We start from the raw sequence: 17,575 nt of genomic DNA, 5'->3' as shown, positions 1-17,575 counted from the left end.
GATTCAGATCCCCTAGATATATCTTAAACCCCAGCATCAACTACAATTCCAGTAAAGTAACAGGAAAGGCTTGTGAAAAGAGATCACATCTGAGTCCAGCTCCATCACGCAGAGACACCAACTCCAAAGAAGGGCCAACTGACATGGCAGTGAACTCCATCTGCCATGACCATAAAACCTGTGGGTCTCTTTAGCCCTCAAAAGAACCAATACCTGGGGTTGTATCTACTTTATCTGTCTCTGAGACTCTGCTCAGATGTGCATAAGGGCAATCCTTCTGACAATCTCCAGACTCCTTTTTAGAGACTCATAGCCATATAAACTCATTTGTCCTTTCCATTTCCCCCTTATTTTGGGTCAAACAGCATTTTTAACTCCTGTTATTATATGTAGGCAGGGATATTCTGCTGGTTTGTGTTGAACCTTTAATTCAAGGTCATTTCTAGTTACGTCATCAGCTGGTACTTGGTAGTGATTCCTCTGTGCCAGGGAGGCTCATTCCCAGGTGTCATGTCCCACACTGCGGGGAAGGCAGTGCATTTACATGCTGAGTTTGGCTTCGAGACTGGCCACATTTGAGTAACACGGAGGCTGTCAGGAGGAACTCTTAGGCACAGTGCTGCTCTAGGCCTTGTTCTTATTTCAGGTGTATAGGCTCACGAGCATAGTCATTAGTATCAGGGGCTCACTGTTGGACCCTCATTCCTTCCCGGTCCTTGCCGTTGTACCCGGGGGACTGCTGCTGCTCCCCTAGGGACCACGACAGAGCCTCCCCGGCGAGACATCCAGCACCCTCCCAGCTGTTGTTTTTAATTGTTTCTATTATGAGTATATCCAAACATTTCTATGCACCCCGGACACATGCCCTGTATAACTCCCTGTCAATAACATCCCATACCAGTATTCCTCCGCTGCCATTGTTGAACCACTCTGTGATCCACACATTAACCTATTAATCCTCCCAACAACTTTATGAACTAAGTGCCAGAATTGTTCCTATTTTGCAGGTGAGAACAACTGAGGCAGAGGGGTTAATTTAGTTGTTCAAAGTCACAGAACTTGTGTCATGGCCCACCTTCCTAACCTCAAGGCTATTGGGTCAGTGCTCAATAAATAGCTCTGAAACTCATGTCTATTTTTCATACTTTTCCCTGGACAGTTTTTAAAATGGCTCTTTTGCGTGTTTTTATTTGGAAACTTGAAGCCAACTGTTTCCATAATAGCCCTGCCCTTTTGTTCTCCCCCTGTGTTATTAGGGACATGCAGGAGGCCTGTCGCAGTCAAACACCACGCATCAAGGAATCTGCAAGGCATTCAAGGGGGAAGGAGAGGAGAAAACTTTGAGGAACACAAAGGCGTTTACAGGGCTTCTCCATGCCTGGCACACCCCTCGCCATCTAGCTGCTGAGCTCCCACCAGTCCTTGAACATTCACTGTAAACTTGACTCCTCTGAGCCTCACCAACCCTCCACACCCATATGGGCTTCTCTTTGTCACCACCAGGCTCTGTGCACACCTGCATGAGAGCAGGCCTCACACCTGCAGTAATGATTTACTATGTATCTTTTCCCTACTAGTTAAACAGTTCCTCGAGGGCAAGGAAGGGCTCAGGCTGGCAGAGCAGTGGGCTATTCTCCTCACCTGAGAAGCCATATCAGGACTGACCTTGACCTCCAGGCTGGGCCCCTGGCTGGCACGATGCTCCCCAGAGAAGCACCACATCTCTGCATGGACTCAACGCGTAAACGACCTCGTAAGTGCCCCTTGACAAACCACACTGAGCCCCGAAGGAAGAGTGTATGCTGTGGGAGGCAGGGAAGGGCATCCATAGGCTGCTGGTGCTCCAGCACCAAGCCCGCACCCCTTTGACAGAGACCAGCTCAGCCTTGGGACTAAAAGAAAATGAGAGGGGGCAAGACATCGAGAGTAGTCATTCTGAGGGGCAGCATGCCTAAGGGAGGGGAAGTCCAGCTTTACACTCATCTGTGGGTCCCAAAATCTTACAGTGGGACAATTTCAAAACCATTCCTTTATTAACACACACACACACACAATTACTTGTAAAAAAAAAAAAACATGCTTGTAAGAACTGAAGTGACCAAGTGCAGTCACATCAAGGAGACAGCATCTCAAAGGCTTCTGCAGGGGTCATAGTCACCAAGGGTGCTCTCTCTGGCCCCACACACCGCACATTTGGGGATCCAGCCTTCTTGACAAATAGTGGCTGCTGTGCCCGTGGAAGGCAAAGGATCACATTCAGGAGGCAAGCTGCCAGCCAGCTGCTATTTAGAGAATTTCAGAACTGCAAAGAAGCACAGGGAGAGAGAAGAGTGGCAATCATTTCTTGACCTCTATCTTAGGCCATGCATCCTATTACGTTATTTCTGTTCATTATTTCACTGATTCCTTGCATCCTCATAATAAACCTACAGTGAGAATCGGAAACTGCAACTCAGGCAGGTTCAGTCACTCGCCCAAGGTCATAGAAAGGAGAAGTGGCAGAGGTGAGATGCGAACCCTAATTACCCCCGCCCCCCAGGCACTCCCCACACCAAAACCTCCCAGGCAGATGCCGTCAGGAGGCAGGGAGGTGAAAAGAAATGCAAGAGGGTCAGCAGGCCCCGGCACCAGTCCAGGCTCCCGTTGGTGGGTCACATTGGCCCAGGTCCCCTGAGCTCTTTAGGCTTTAGGCTCCTCCTGTGTCCAGGATGGAGCTGCCTGTAGGTCCTGCGGGGCCTTCCAGCACTGAAATGCTATGATCTTCGACACTTACACCTATCGGTTAAAATTTGTCAGTTGCAACTCTGAAAAGAATTATCCCTGCGGATATGAGACTCAGAATGTTAAGACTTTGCAAATGTTACCATTCCAGCAACAATGCGTGCATACAATATTCTTGGCCAGGGAGAGTGATATTAGGGGAAGAGCGGAAGTCCGCCTGTCAGCGGTGGGCTTAAGTGTGGCTGAATGGTGAGCTGGGTGATGGGAGAAAGGAATCTGGAAAGGCTCATGTTCTGTTTGAAAAGAAAAGGGGTTCTGGTGGGACATGCTCACTCACTCTGGATTGTAATGACCTCTCAGAGTGTAACCCCAAGGGGTGGGAAGTAAAGGAACAGGATTTGTGGAGTGAAACAGGAAGAATTCAGTCCAAGGGTAAAGAAGCTGACCAAACAGAGGCCAGAGTGTACAACTGACTGGCCCCTGGGTGGGGAGACCCATAACTGACTCTTAGCACCAGAAGAAGGTTTGGAAAGTAAACACTTCAAATAAAAAACTACAAAGCTCTAATATATATAAGGCAGGTCATTCAGCTAACCTCTCTAGGCCTTGGTTTCCTCATTTCTGATGTAAAGAAAAGTTCCTACTTCATAAGGATTATGTGAGAGTAAGAATGAGACAACACGCATGTAGCAAACCAGCAGTGTCTTCATCTGGAAGCAGTGTCATTCAGTGACAGGAAAGAGCCCTGACAAGCAACACAAGCAGGACTGGGCAAAGAAGGAACCAGACTTGCAGGGCCAGCTTTCCACAGTGGCCAGCACGTAGCTAAATAAGAGCAGGAAATCAGGACTAGGAGAGGTCTCATCAAAGCCTCCATTTCTCCCTCCAGGCAAAATTTGGAAATCCACCAGTGCCTTTGGATGAAGGGATAGAGAGGCTCCGACAGAAGCATGGGGCTTCCTACTGCCCCAAGATCAAGGGAGCTCAAATCAGTTTGTTTTCCCGCCCCCTGAGATGGTGCCTCATCTGTTCTACTCTTGTCTTTTTGCTGTGTCTGCTCATTGTGTCCACTCATTGTCTGCTCATCTTCTTTAGGAGACACTGAGAACCAAGCCTGGGACCTCCAATGTGGGAGGCAGGTGCCCAACTGCTTGAGCCACATCCACTCCCTGCTCATTGTGTCTGCTTGTTTGTCAGCTCATTGTATCAACACCTTGTGTCAGCTCATCTTTAGGGGGCACTAGGAAATGAACCCAGGACATCCCACGTGGGAGGTGGGTGCCCAACTGCTTGAGCCACAGCCACTCCCCTCAAATCAGTTTTAACTAGAAAATTAAAAGAAATGTAGCATCACTGTTATCCTAAGAGACTGGATATGCAGTTAAGAACACTGCATTCCAGTTGCTAGGGTTTGATTTCAGGTCCATCATGGCACATTCAAGCTGGGTAGCAAGGAGAATTTAGCAAAGGGACTTTTTGCAATGCTGTAGGCTGGGTTTAGGAAAAGAAAGGATGGGAAGGTTCTTCAGCCCTCTGAGGAGCAAGGGGGAGGTAACTAGAACCCCTAGAGGCAGCCCTGTAGAGGAGGGGGAAACCAGAGCAAGCTAATCCAGGCCATAGAGAGGAGGATGAGGTGGAAAGCTGGATGAGAGAGGGCAGATCAGGATTCCTCCCAGGATGAGGTACAAAACCGATGCCTGGAGCTTGTTTGCTTTAGACGTACATTGTCCAGAAAGTATTTTACAGATAAGGAAAGCAATTTCTGAGTGTGCAATGTGAATACTCAGAGACACAGATGAGACCAGTACCCAGCACCTCTATCTCTGTCTAGGGTTGTAGCCTAAACGCTTCCTGAAGTAACTGCTAATATTTCATTTACACAGAACTCACCAAGTGCCAGGCACGGTTCTAAGTACTTCACATATATGAATTCATTTAAATCCTCACAGCAACTCCATAATGTGAAGACAGTTATTAGCCCCACTTCCCAGAAATGAGGAAACTGAGGCAAAGAGACATTAAAGCAACTTGCCTAAGGTCGCACTGGCAAGTAAGGGGCAGAAGTTAGGCTCAAATTCTGTGAATTTTCCTCTAAAATCTGGTTCTTGTCCACTAAGGGATAAATGTCAGAAGGGGGCCTTTGAAGAACCCGAGGAGGAGCTGTCACTGTTCCTAAGATAGAGCTCCAGAGAACTGTCATTTGAGCAATGTGGAATTTGCTCCCTTGTCCCTACCCAGTCCTTCTGACTCACTCTCCAAGGTGCGACCCTCTAAGGGGTCCCACATCCTCCTTCCCACAGCCAGTGTTCTCCTCAGAAAGGCCCAGCAGGGGCCCTAGAGCAGCATACAAGGGTGCTTGGAGGCCCATGCTGGCCTGTGTATCTTTCCAGCCAGCCCTCCTGTCATGTGAGCACCATCTGTATACAATAAGGGTTCCATACGTTTCCCGCCAGTTCAGTCGGCCAGGCTGCACGTCCTAGAAACACACTAGATTTCTTAATTGTCCTCCTGAGGAGGCTCATGGGGTAGAATTATGAATTCTTGGACAGGAGGCAGCTCGAGCTCAGCAGCCAATGTCAAAACTTGATAAGTCAATTGGCGCTTTGATCAACTCATAAATGCTCATCACTAGACACAGAACTCAACACTTCCTCACCTGGGTTCCTTCCATTTTACTTCCTATCCAATGTGCCAATGCTGGCCTGAGCCCCCACTTCCTATCCAGCTACAGCCAATGATTCGGTATCCCAGATAAGGAAACCAGGGTGCAGTAATAAGAGGATTTATGGCAGGCATAGCTCTTCCACAAATGTCATCTTATATCATGCTCATAACAAACAACCTTAGGAGTCAGGCAGTAATAGTGATAGATTTATTGATCTCTCAATATGGGTCATGTTTTAATGGATTTCTAAAGCAAATAATGTTGATCCCTGTTTTACATACAGTTTAGAGAGGACAAAGTGTTTTCATTTTCTCAATGCTAAAGCAAATACCATTCAATGGGTTGGTGTAAACAATGAGAATTTATTGGCTCATGGTTTTGAGGCTAAGAGAAGTCTAAAATCAAGGCATCATCAAGGCGATACTTTCTTCCAGAAGATTATGGCATTCTGTGCTTGGCTGCCAGTGATCCTTGGTCCTTGGCTTTTCTGTCACGTGGCAGCCTCTCCTGGCTTCCCCCTTCTCTTCTGGGTTCTGTTGGCATTCAGCTTCTGGTGGGTCCCTCCAGCCTTCTCCCTCCCTGTGACCTTCCCTACAAGACCTTCAGTAATAATATTAAGACTCATCCCTACTCAGCTGGGCCTCACCTTAACAAAAACAACCTCAACTATAACTCCTTATTTACCCACAGAAATGGAACAGTTCTAAGAACATGTTTTTCTGGAGTACATAGCTCCAAACCACCATAAGAAGTAATTTACTCAAGGTGCCAGGATTTGATATAGATAGAAATGACTCTTAACTACTCAGATATTCTGCCCTCCCTGGATGACAAAGGACTTGGTATGCCTTGCTACTTGGATTTCATCCTGAAAGTGGTGGGAATTACTTTAAAATTTCAAATAGAAAATGGTGATTGTCATATTTGCCTTTTGGAAAGAGTAGGTGTAGGGTGGATAGTTGAGGAGTGGGACCTGGAGACAGGAGACCAGTTTGGAGGCTACCATAATAGTCTAAGGAATTAACAATAAAGGACCCCTGAAATAAAGCAGTGACATGAAGTAGTGAGGAGGAGACAGGTCTAAGAAATATTGGAGGTAGAATGAGACTTGTTGGTTGGAAGGTAGGTGGGAAAGAGGGAGTGAAAGGGATAAGTTTAGTGTCACTCACAGATTTCTGACTAGTGAAACTGGATAGATAAGTGGGTCTCCAAATGGCAAGGGGTTATAGGAAAGGGGAATATGTAAGAACTCTTGGAGGGAGACTATTGAGTTCAGTTTTGGACTTGCTGAGGTCAAGATATCCACAAGGCATTCAGACAGGTAAGCCCCCTAGCAAGATCTGAGCTGGAGATAATAGATTTGGAAGTCACCAATCTTAAATTAAAGAACTAGATACACTGTAGTTGATGAGATCATCCAGGAAAACTGTAAGTGATTAAAATAAGTATAATATTTGCAGCTCATACTTAAAGGTAAGCTTAGGAAGAAGAACCAGAGTGGGAACAGATGGTCAGAGAGATGGGAGAAAACAAAAGAATAACATGCCCAGGGAACTAATGAAAGAGATTATTTCCAAATGTCAAAGACAAGTGGAAAAAAGACAGAAATCCATCCATTGGACTTGGTCATTTTGAGAACTCTGGTAAGCCTGGCCAGAAGTGAAATAGTAGAGGCAAAAGTCACCCTATTGGAGGAGAAAGAGTGAATAGTCAAGGAAATGAGGTCAGAGTATGTAGACAGGTGGTTTCCAAATGAGGACAGCTCTAGGTGGGGTCCCCAAAATTATTTCAAGTGATCTCCAAGTCCATTCATACACTAAGAATTGTTCGCAAACTAAATAGTGTGCTTTTGCTCATTTTGTAAGTAGATGCTATGATATTTAATAAAATGCAGATTAGTTTAAAGCATTGGGTTTCTACTTCCAATAACTATTTCTAGTAAGTTTTAATTATTATTTCTTCAATCAGCAGACACCAGAAATAAAAAATCATTTCATTGCAGGCTGGGCTTAAAATATTTTTCCAGTTAAAAAGATGCCTGCATACCCTACAAGCTTGGGAAACACAGGGATCCCTTCAAAGAGCTTGGTGATGAAGAGAAGGCGAGAGAGCACTATATAGAAGCAATCTTTAAGTCAAAGAGAGTTGGTTAATTAGATGTTTGGCTGTTTGGTTGGTTTCTCTTTTTAAGTTGGAAGAGACTTAAGTGTGTTGTGTGCTGAGCAATGAGAACTCGCAGAAAGTGTGAGTGTGGAGACCCAGGAGAGGGAGGGGTACTAGATGGAGGGAGTAGGCCAAAGGATGGGATCCAGAGCCCGGGTGGAAACATTAACTTGGAGAGAGTTCCTTTCCCTCTGTAGAAGAGTTATGCTGAGGACAACTGCAGGAAGTTGGGGCTTGTTCCTGCCTAATGCCACCATTTTTCTCTGTGAACCAGGCAATATTGTCAGCTGAGAGAGGAAACAGGGGTGGTGGGGTCAGAGGTTTCTAGGAAGCAGAGAAGGATTGAAGTCACTACTGTAGAGAACTGGAGACAGTTGACTGGTGACTCATAAAATAATTACTGGCACTCATACACCCTGAGGTGGCACTAGTTCTCCATTTAGTGATGTGAATATTAAGGACCAGAGGGACAACTTACCTAAGGCAGTGTTAGGCACACACACTTCCAAATATACATGGTTCTCAAGATTTTAATAGAGTTTCAGCAAAATAAGGAGTGCGTATGGCAAAATATGTTTGGCTAATACTATATTTATATCCTCTCTCACAGATTCACAATGCACATTAATAGATTAAATTCTCTGAGAAACCATATGAGGTGATGGGTTTGGGGAAGACTCCCCACATTCACATTTTTTAACACAGTGTTTTCTGAATTTAATTGACCATGGAACCTTTTTTTCCACAAACCAGAATTCCCAGTGCTCTAGTTTGCTAAGCTGCTCAAGCAGATACCATGAAATGCATTGGCTTTTACAATGGGAATTTATTATCTTACAAACTTGCAGTTGTGAGGCTGTGAAAATGTCCAAACTGAGGCATCATCAAAATGATACCTGCTACCTGAAGATGGGCAGTGATCCTGGACTCCTCTGTCACATGGCAAGGCACATGGCATCTGCTGGTCTATCCCTTCTCTTCTTGGTCTCTTTACTTCCAACTTCTTTCTCCCATGGCTTTCTTTCTCTGTCTGAATTTCATTATCTTATAAATGACTCCAATCCCTGAATGATGTGGGTCACATCTTAGTTAAGACCCTACTCACCAAAAGATCCTACTTAGACCCATAGGAATGGATTAAGTTTAAGAACATACTTTTCTGGGGTCATAGAGCTTCAGACCATCACACCCTGGAACACAGTTTGGGAAACTGTGTGTTTCAGCTCACACATGAGTGATGAAGCAGGCTTAGAACACTGCTCTCCTAACTCTGGATCTTTGTCCCCAGAGCCAAAAGTTTCTTATTTTGCTTCCAGTCAGGGCTGCACCAACCTCTGCCCCAACCCCCATTGAGAAATAGCCACCTTTTTTTTTCTATAAAACATTTCTTTAGCACCTACCTGTGCCAGGCACTATGCTGACAAGTTAGAGATTAAGAAAACATGGTCTCTACCCTTATAAACAACCTAAAGTCTGGAGGCAGAATCAATATATAAAAGGCAACTTCCAAATAATAAGGACTTTTGTAGAACTGTGTCCAGTTTGCTAAGAGGGGAGGGACCACTTTGACAAGCAGTTATCAGTCTCTTTCTGTATATACTGACTGCTGCTAAATACACAGGCCCATGTCTATGTGTGTGTGTGTGTATCAGAATCCATCCTCCCATGGAGATTACAGATTAAAAGATGGAAGGATAGCGGAATATCTGGGAAGACTGCCTCCAGGAGGTTAGTCTGAGCGAAAGTTGCTGTATTAGTCAGCCAAAGGGGTGCTGATGCAAAATACCAGAAATCTGTTGGCTTTTATAAAGGGTATTTATTTGGGGTAGGAGCTTACAGTTACCAGGCCATAAAGCCTAAGTTACTTCCCTCAACAAAGTCTTTTCCACGTACTGGAGCAAGATGGCTGCCGATGGCTTCCAGGGTTCAGGCTTCCTGGGACCCTCTCTTCCTGGGGATTGCTTCTCTCCAGGTTCAAGGTTCCTCTCTTCCCAGTGCTTGTTTCTCTTTCCTCACAACCAAGCTCTTCTGTGTGCTTATTTCCTGGGGCTCCAGCTCAAGGTTCCAGCATCAAAACTCCAACATCAAAATTCCAACTTCAAAAACTCCAATTCTGTCCTTTGTCATGTCTTTTATCTGATGTGGCCTAATCAATGCCCTAATCATAATTTAATCATGCCCAGGTACAGACCAGTTTATAAACATAATCCAAGATCTATTTTTGGAATTCATGAACCATATCAAACTGCTATAGTTGCTGTGAGAAATGAGTGAGATAGATGAGGAGATGAAGCAGGGGGGCTCATTCCCAGGGAAGACGGATCACAAGTAAAGACCCAGAGATGGGAAGCAGGAGAGTGTGTGTCAGAAGCATCGGGACACTGGCTATATCATGGCCCAAGTCCAGTACAAGGCATGTGGGATGAGGGTAGACAAGTCAGCAAGGGCACTTAGAAATCCATGGTCAGCCACAGTAGCTTCCTCTCCTGGACTGTAACATTAGCATGGCTCTCGTGATGATTCCCCACTTCTTTGGACCTTGGTAGAAGGGAAAGTGGCTGCTGCTCTAATACTACACTCCTTTTAAACCCTCAATTTCCCATGCTCAGGATCCCATATTATTTCTCAGTTGGTTTCTTCAGAATTCATTCATATGCTGGAGCCTCCTAAAAATGTTTCTCTTCCAAAAACATTCTGCCCCCAGCTTCACCAACCCATTGGGAAACCAGAAAATCCATGTGCTTTAGATGCAGGGAGAGCTGAGTCAGAATCTGGACCTTGCCCCTCAATAGCTTTGCTACTATGGGTAGTGACCTCGTCAGTGTGTAAATGAGGTTAAGGAAACCTCCACTGAGGATTAAAGGAGGCAGCTCATGGGAACTGCCTCCCTCTTAACAGACTCGAGAAAGGTGGTTTCCCTTTAGCCCAAGTTCTCCAGACCCTGAATATAACTATAGCCCAAGGAAGGGGGGCCTGGGTTTAACTAACCTTTTCTTCGAGGGGATTTTGTGGGGGAGAAGGAAGAGAGAACACCAGGTTAAATGGAGCTTGCAGGTTTGGGCAGGAGTCACTAAAAATGTTTCTGCCCATTTTATCCCAGGCTGCCTCATCCTTGCTGCTGTCTGCCAACGACACAGCGTGCCTGGCCATCTGCCCACACCTCGGGCTTGCCAAATGGTTCACAAGAGTATGTGGGACACATGGTCAGTGCCCACCCATAGCAGGTCCCCTCAGCCTTTACCATCTCGGAGGATGCCCTCCAGACTTCCAGTGGCCAGCACCCATGCTTTTCCTAAAGTTCACCATGATTCCCATGGTTCTCAACCATGGGGAATTTCGAATCCTAGTGGGTATTTGCAACATCTGGAGACATTTTTGATTACCATAACTGGGCTGCTACTGGCATGTAGTGGGTAGAGGCCAGGGGAGCTGCTAAACATCCAGTAATGCACAGAGCATCTCTCACAATCAAGAATTTCTAGCCCAAAATGTCAATAGTGCCAAGGTTGACAAATCCTCCCTGGCTAAGATCCAGCTGCCCACTACCCTGACGAGGCCCCCTTCACAGCCCCCTCCCCTTCCCTGTCTCACTTCCCCACCTATCTACCGGCATTAGCCAGGACCCCCGCCCAAAGAGCCACTTGCACTTGATTATTGTATCAAGGTGTGATTCTGAGGAACTCCCAAACCAGACACATCTCAAGCTATTTCTGGTCTAGTGAAGTAGATGGAACCTAACTCTTATCCCTTCCAGGTGGAAGGGCCCTTCCCACCACTGGGAAAAAATATGCTTTTTATGTATTTACAGAGGAAATGCAAAAGCCTAAGTGGAAATAACACAAATGGTGACCTCTTAGGACACACTGTCAAGAGTACTAAAAAGAGCAGGAACTGGGTTGGGTAGAGTCACCCCCAGCGTGTGTCCCTGAGGAGATACGTGGCAGCAAGAAGTAAAAAGGGCTTCCTGAGATGAGAAGGCATCCCTGTGGGTGCTCCCCACATGGCAACCCCAGGTGGGCATCACCCCCCAGTTTCTTTCCTTCCAAGGCAGGCCTCTCAGGGCCCCCAGAATTGTAAATAGAACTAGAAAACTGTAGGGAGTGATGCACCCCAGAATGTACCCCCACCATGTGCAGTTCCTCTTTGTGGGAGGGAGCAAAATGGTTGCAAATGTCTCCAATGTGAAGGGAAATCTTTGCTGGTGTCACGGCCAGGGGATTACATCTGCCTACAGTTACAGGATGTATCACTTGCAGAGAATTCCTTCCACAACATATTCAGAGAGAAAAATAGTATTAAATAGCTGGATACATTTGATCTATATTTTTCATTCTGTTTTTACCTCCTGGGGTTTTCACCAAAGTCCACTTTGACATGCCATTAAAAGAAAATCCTCTGTGTATGAGCAATAGATTTAAAAGGAAGAAAACCCTTATATATAGAACAACCCAACACACACAATTTGGAAGAAGTAACTGGATCCTCTGCTCTTGCAGGCTATAAACTGGGCTAGGAAGGGACATTGTTTTTCTTTTGGTCATTCTGCCAAGTTAAAAAGGAAGTTGGAGATTAGAAGAAAATATTTAAATCAAAAATGAATCCTTCAATGAAAGTTGCTTGATCCCCTCTACTACCACCCCCTGCCTTCCTTTCCCTTTATTGGAAGCATATTTCTCTTTGAAAAGAAATAGTGTATTGTTGCCGAATAGAAGAGAACAGCCCACTGGGGACACACATCGATCTCATCATTTAAAAAGTGAGAGATAAATGACCTAAGCCCTCTTCGCCATCAAATGATGTTTCTGCACATTCTCAGAATAAATGTCACTGGTTTCCCTGGTGAGCAGCAAGCTCTCCCATTACATGGGTTTGCCTATGTGCCTTCCAGACCCTAGAACAAGGGTAAGTGCAACTAAATGGACTTATCTGTGTGACGCCATGGCACTGCATTGTGCTTGGAAACCCAAGCAAGACCTTCACTTTCCTAATGGTGAACTTGTAAGACAGCCCCAAATTAAACTTCAACCTGTTTATCTCTTGAAATTTCCCTAAAACTCACAACAACAGATGGATTGATAGCTTAGGTTTTGTGACTACTATATAGAAAAAGGAAGAAGTGAGGAAAAGAGACCCATCTGATATCCCAAGTTCCCCTCCTCAAAAGGATTCCATTTTGGTCTTCAAAGTGGCACAAGTAATTGTGTCCCTCTTGGGATTGAACCCACTTGAAATATGTTAAAAAGAACATTCAAAAACAAATAATGTGATGGAATATTCCGTCATCAGATCCTGCCTACTAGAAGAGATGGTACAAAAATTCATGGAGGAAAAAACCAGAAAGAATGTGGTTCTGGAAGAGCTCAAGTAAACAGAACAATCAAGAAAAATTTTATTAAATTGGCTACCATCTTGGTAACTGGTCTGATTTAAATACTTCAGTCCCCATCCCCATGATTCTGTAGTCTTTCTAAGTTAATTCATCTACCATTCTTCAACTCCCTAAGTACACATTGCTAATGTAGCTCAACCATATGAATCAGATAGTCATAATAAATTAACCACAAAATTATGGAAGATATAACAAGCATAAGGGTACATCAATGACATTAATAACGGGACTCATATATATAATTTTGCTCTCCTGGGGCAAGAATAGGCTGTATTACACAATGGGCTTCACAATAAACATTTGTGAATATTATCTATTTTGATGATAAACAATTGTAGAGAACTCTTACATACCTGATTTTTCCCTCCCTCTCCGGCTTCCCTCTTTCATGACCTTGTTGAATCCAAGGCTGATCTTGTATCATAGAGGACTTGGGTAATCACACTTCCCCAGCTTAATACCTACCCAATACCTATGCAAGTAACTTGGCAGCCTGGTATTCCCCTTACAAGTACTAAATAGTTTAGAAGGAGGTTTTAAAATGGAGAAGCAGCACCGTCAAATGATCCTTGATAGGCACCTACCAGTGAGTGTCTTTTCCTTGGTTCACTTTTCTCACCTACAGCACATCCTCAGCTAGAGGAAGCTGCTCAGTTTTATCTGGCATGTGTATGTATGTGCATCCGTGTGTGTGCACATTTCTTTTGTCTGATCTTAATGACCTGGTAGAAATGATAACAAAAATAGGAAGTGTCCAAGACACTTTCCTCTAGAACTTCTCTTTTGTTCCTAGACATGAAATCCATCACTACCCCCAACCCTAGAGAAACTTTAGATCTCCACACCATGTCCAGCTTACCTGCTTGACAATTCTTGACAGCTCTCATTCCAAAAAAAAATCTGTGAATGAGTATGTGTCCTAGTGACTGAGCTAGGTGCTTTGCTTATACCTTCTCAATTAATCCTCTTGGTGCCTCACCATCATGGGTGGGTATTATTATTCACTATATTTTTCCCAGGAAGAAACTGAGGCTTATAAAAATTAAGTGACTTGCCAAGGTCCCTTGAGAGCCAAATTCCCCAGGCCCTGAGTTCTGCTCAGGCTGTTCCCTCCCTGAGAGCCCATACTTCCTGCCAATTGAGGCAGTCATTTTGGTTGCTGGTATTCTCTTCTCTGGAGCCAGACTTCTCATGATCCTCTTGACAAGGGCTTTCCCTGTCTTCCCTCATTCCCAGTCACCTTGTCATCACCTCACCCTGCCTGGCTGCCATGGTCTTTCTAGCCTAATTGAGTTACCTCCTTCACTATGCCATGGGCTCCTCTAATGCCCTGGGAGCACTGCCAGCTCCTATTCCAAAGACCCTTCTTGGATCCTCTCATGCTCCCAAGAGTTGCTCCACCACCAACTAGTTGAGTAAATCTGGGAAAGTCATTAAAATTCTTTTGACAGTTTCTTCACATTTGTAATGCCCATGATAATTCCAGCCCTATCTATGGGAGAAAAACGGAAATGAACATCGAATGGGACTCAAAAAGTGGGTTTTAGGGGGGGTGAAATTCCCAAGCCAGATACTAATTCCAAAATGGCCCTGAAATGCAAATTTCCATTCAAATTTGCCCGAAATGTGGTGTTTCCAGATCTAAATCTGGTGCCAATTTTTTTCCTCCAAAATTTCCCTCCCTTCCTCTGCTCCTCACAAGAATGAAGGCTAGTCAGTCAACTTTTCCCTGCAAAACTTTGTGTTCCAGATGGTATGGCCAAGAATTATATTCAATAACAAGCTCTTCATTTGTGAAATCACCAATAGGGAAATTTTTATAAAGAGCCATATTTTAGTACTTACAACTTCAGTATTTTGTACCCAAGCATCAATCAAATCTTAATTTCCTAAGTTAAGTCATATGATAATTCACTGAGGTAGCCAAAGGAAAAAAAAAGAATGGGAGAAGCATAAATTAGTGAAAATACTGGTTCCCGGACTGGCATGTATCAAAATAAGTGCCAAAAAACCTTCAATGCCTCTCTTTTACTTAGAAAACAAAAATCCCAGCTCCTTAACCTGTCTTTTAAAGACCACTCCCAGCCTCAATCTGGCCTTTCCCAACTGAAGTTCCTTTTCCCCTACATGAATCATTCGCTGTAGACACTCTGGATTAGTTGCTTTCCTCCAAAAGCCACTTCGTTTTCTTTCCTCTGCATTTTTCCTCAGGCCTCCTCTCACCACCCAGAATGCCTTCCCGCTCCCCTTGGCCTAGCCAAATTTGAGTTCAAATCTCCACTTGTTCTGTGCCATCTGCTCTGAACACCCACTGTTAAAAGAGTTCTCCTTTCTCTGAGCACCTGTGGCAAGTTCATGTGCTAACTTACCACGTGCTGTCTTCTGATACTTCTATGTCATATTGAACTATCTTTAAACCTCTTTCCTTTTCATATTTTAATGATTGGTTCTCCCTTCTGCTTATATACCCCAGAGTTAGCTAATGTGGCATTTCACATACAGCAGCCACTCATTAAAGACTTGGTACTTAGATTTGACTCACGTGCTTACAGACCATTCTGAACAAAAGAAATATTTCCTGTGTATAAAGCCTTGGGATTACAGAAATTCATCCCCGTGACATATTTTTTGCTAAGAAGGAAAGAGTATCTTTCCACAGTCACAATGGAAATTGTGTAAGTGGATGTGTGTTTGGGGTACAGAAGTAGAGAGAGGCTTGTTAATTTTAAAGCCACATAGCTTGTTTGGCTAACACTGTGACTCCATTTGTGTATTTCAACCATGTAAAATACACCCTGGGATTCTGGACTGAGAAAAATAGCCATATAAGGAGAAAACAAGGCATTCCTTATAGCTGCCCTTATAAAACACTCTATGATTTAACCCTCTGCTCAAGACAGATCCAAGCTCCTGCACTTTACAACTGCAAACCATCAGATTCCTGGGAGGAGCTCAGCCTGTGACCTGCACTACTGGGCACAAATGATCACAAACAAAACCTGACAGGTCACACACAGGGCAGCATGACCAAAGCCTTGCAGCTGCCTGGCTATCTCTCCACAGTGGGCCGTCCCAGCCCGAGCAGGCACCAAGATGAGCTCCAGCCCGGAGTCGACTAAGAGGCTCATGAATCCTTTCCTGGAAGAACACAGGGGTTTGGGGTCCACCATCCAGGTGACAGACATTAAGCTGCAGAACAGGGGTCCCAGATGAGGAGGAAAGAGGGCTCCTGGAGCAGGAGCCAAAGGCAGAGCCAAATCAGCTTTGGGCCCACACCTGACATAGTGCTGGTGGCCTGTTGTGCAGCGTGTGCCTAGCTGGGCGCCTCTGGTCATACAGGGGAGGAATTTCAGACCTAGGGGCTAACAGACAGCCCTGCGAGCCCTCACTCTTGCTCTCTGCATCTTAATTGTTATTAACATCACTTATGTGGGGATACAGTTTTCTAGGTGGTGAAACTAAGGTTCTGAGAGGCTTCAAAGCTCCCCACATCTAGTCAGTAGGGTCATGATTAGAAATAACTTTTTTGTTTTGCTGTAGCAGACAATGCTCATTTTCTTCTGTTATTCAGCCTAATCTCCTTCTTGCAATAGAATGCCCCCTAACACACACACATACACACATACACACACAGGCTGAAGAGCAAGGAAGTTGGCTGCCCAACTGGAGATAATATTTCCCAGTTCCCATGCAGCTCAGTGTGGTTATGTGGCTAAGTTCCACAGACAGAGATCCAAGACATAAATGAAAGTGATGTACATGAATTCTGGGTCACTTCTTTTAAAAGAAGGTACTTTCTCTTCCCATGAGATAGATGGATGTGTGGGGATGAAGATGAGGAAATTCTTCAATAAACTGGAGCAACAAAATGGAAGGAAGCTGGATGACATTATGGAGCCGTGCCATCTACCTGCCTAGATCACCTGCCTACGACTATTCTATGAGAGACATGGAAACAATTTCATTTGAGTCATTGTATTTTTCAGTGTCTTAGTGACAGCAATTTAGCCTGCACCCTAGTTAGTGCATGTTACCTACACCTGCCTCAGCTGAGTGCAAAGAATCTTTTGGTCATCCTATCTTACACTAATTTAAAAAGAAGTAGTTAAGAATTATGGCCAAGTTGCAGAACAGTCAGCAGTATTCATGTGTTCAAATTCATTACCTCGAGTCAAAGCTGGAATGGACCTCATGCACATGAGGGAGTCCTGCACAGGTCTCAGTGAAGCTCAAAGAATCTAGTGTCCTCCTTCCCATGAAACAGTATCCAGCACAAAGTTTGCTTCTGCAAGTGAATTTCAGGTAGTAGGTAAAGCCCATTGACCTGGAACTGGAAGCATTATTTGGACAATTATCATTCATAAAATGACTCATTCAAATCTTCTTCCTTACTTATTTTAAAATTTGCTTATTTGAGAGAGACACCTAATATGAAAATCACCTAATATGATTATTTATTTCACAATTCCTCCTGGAAATTCTGTTTTTGCTATATTATTAGGTATATGTTAGAATTGATATATTTTTTATAATAATCTTTATCCCTAATAAAGCATTTGACTCTCCACTACGATATGAATTAAGAACTTTCTTGCTTTGATGTTCCACAATTGCATTATATTGTATGTAAGGTACAG

This window comes from Dasypus novemcinctus, chromosome 8 (assembly GCF_030445035.2).
Source record: "Dasypus novemcinctus isolate mDasNov1 chromosome 8, mDasNov1.1.hap2, whole genome shotgun sequence".
Taxonomy (NCBI): domain Eukaryota; kingdom Metazoa; phylum Chordata; class Mammalia; order Cingulata; family Dasypodidae; genus Dasypus; species Dasypus novemcinctus.
Note: the sequence above shows the minus strand (reverse complement) of the source record.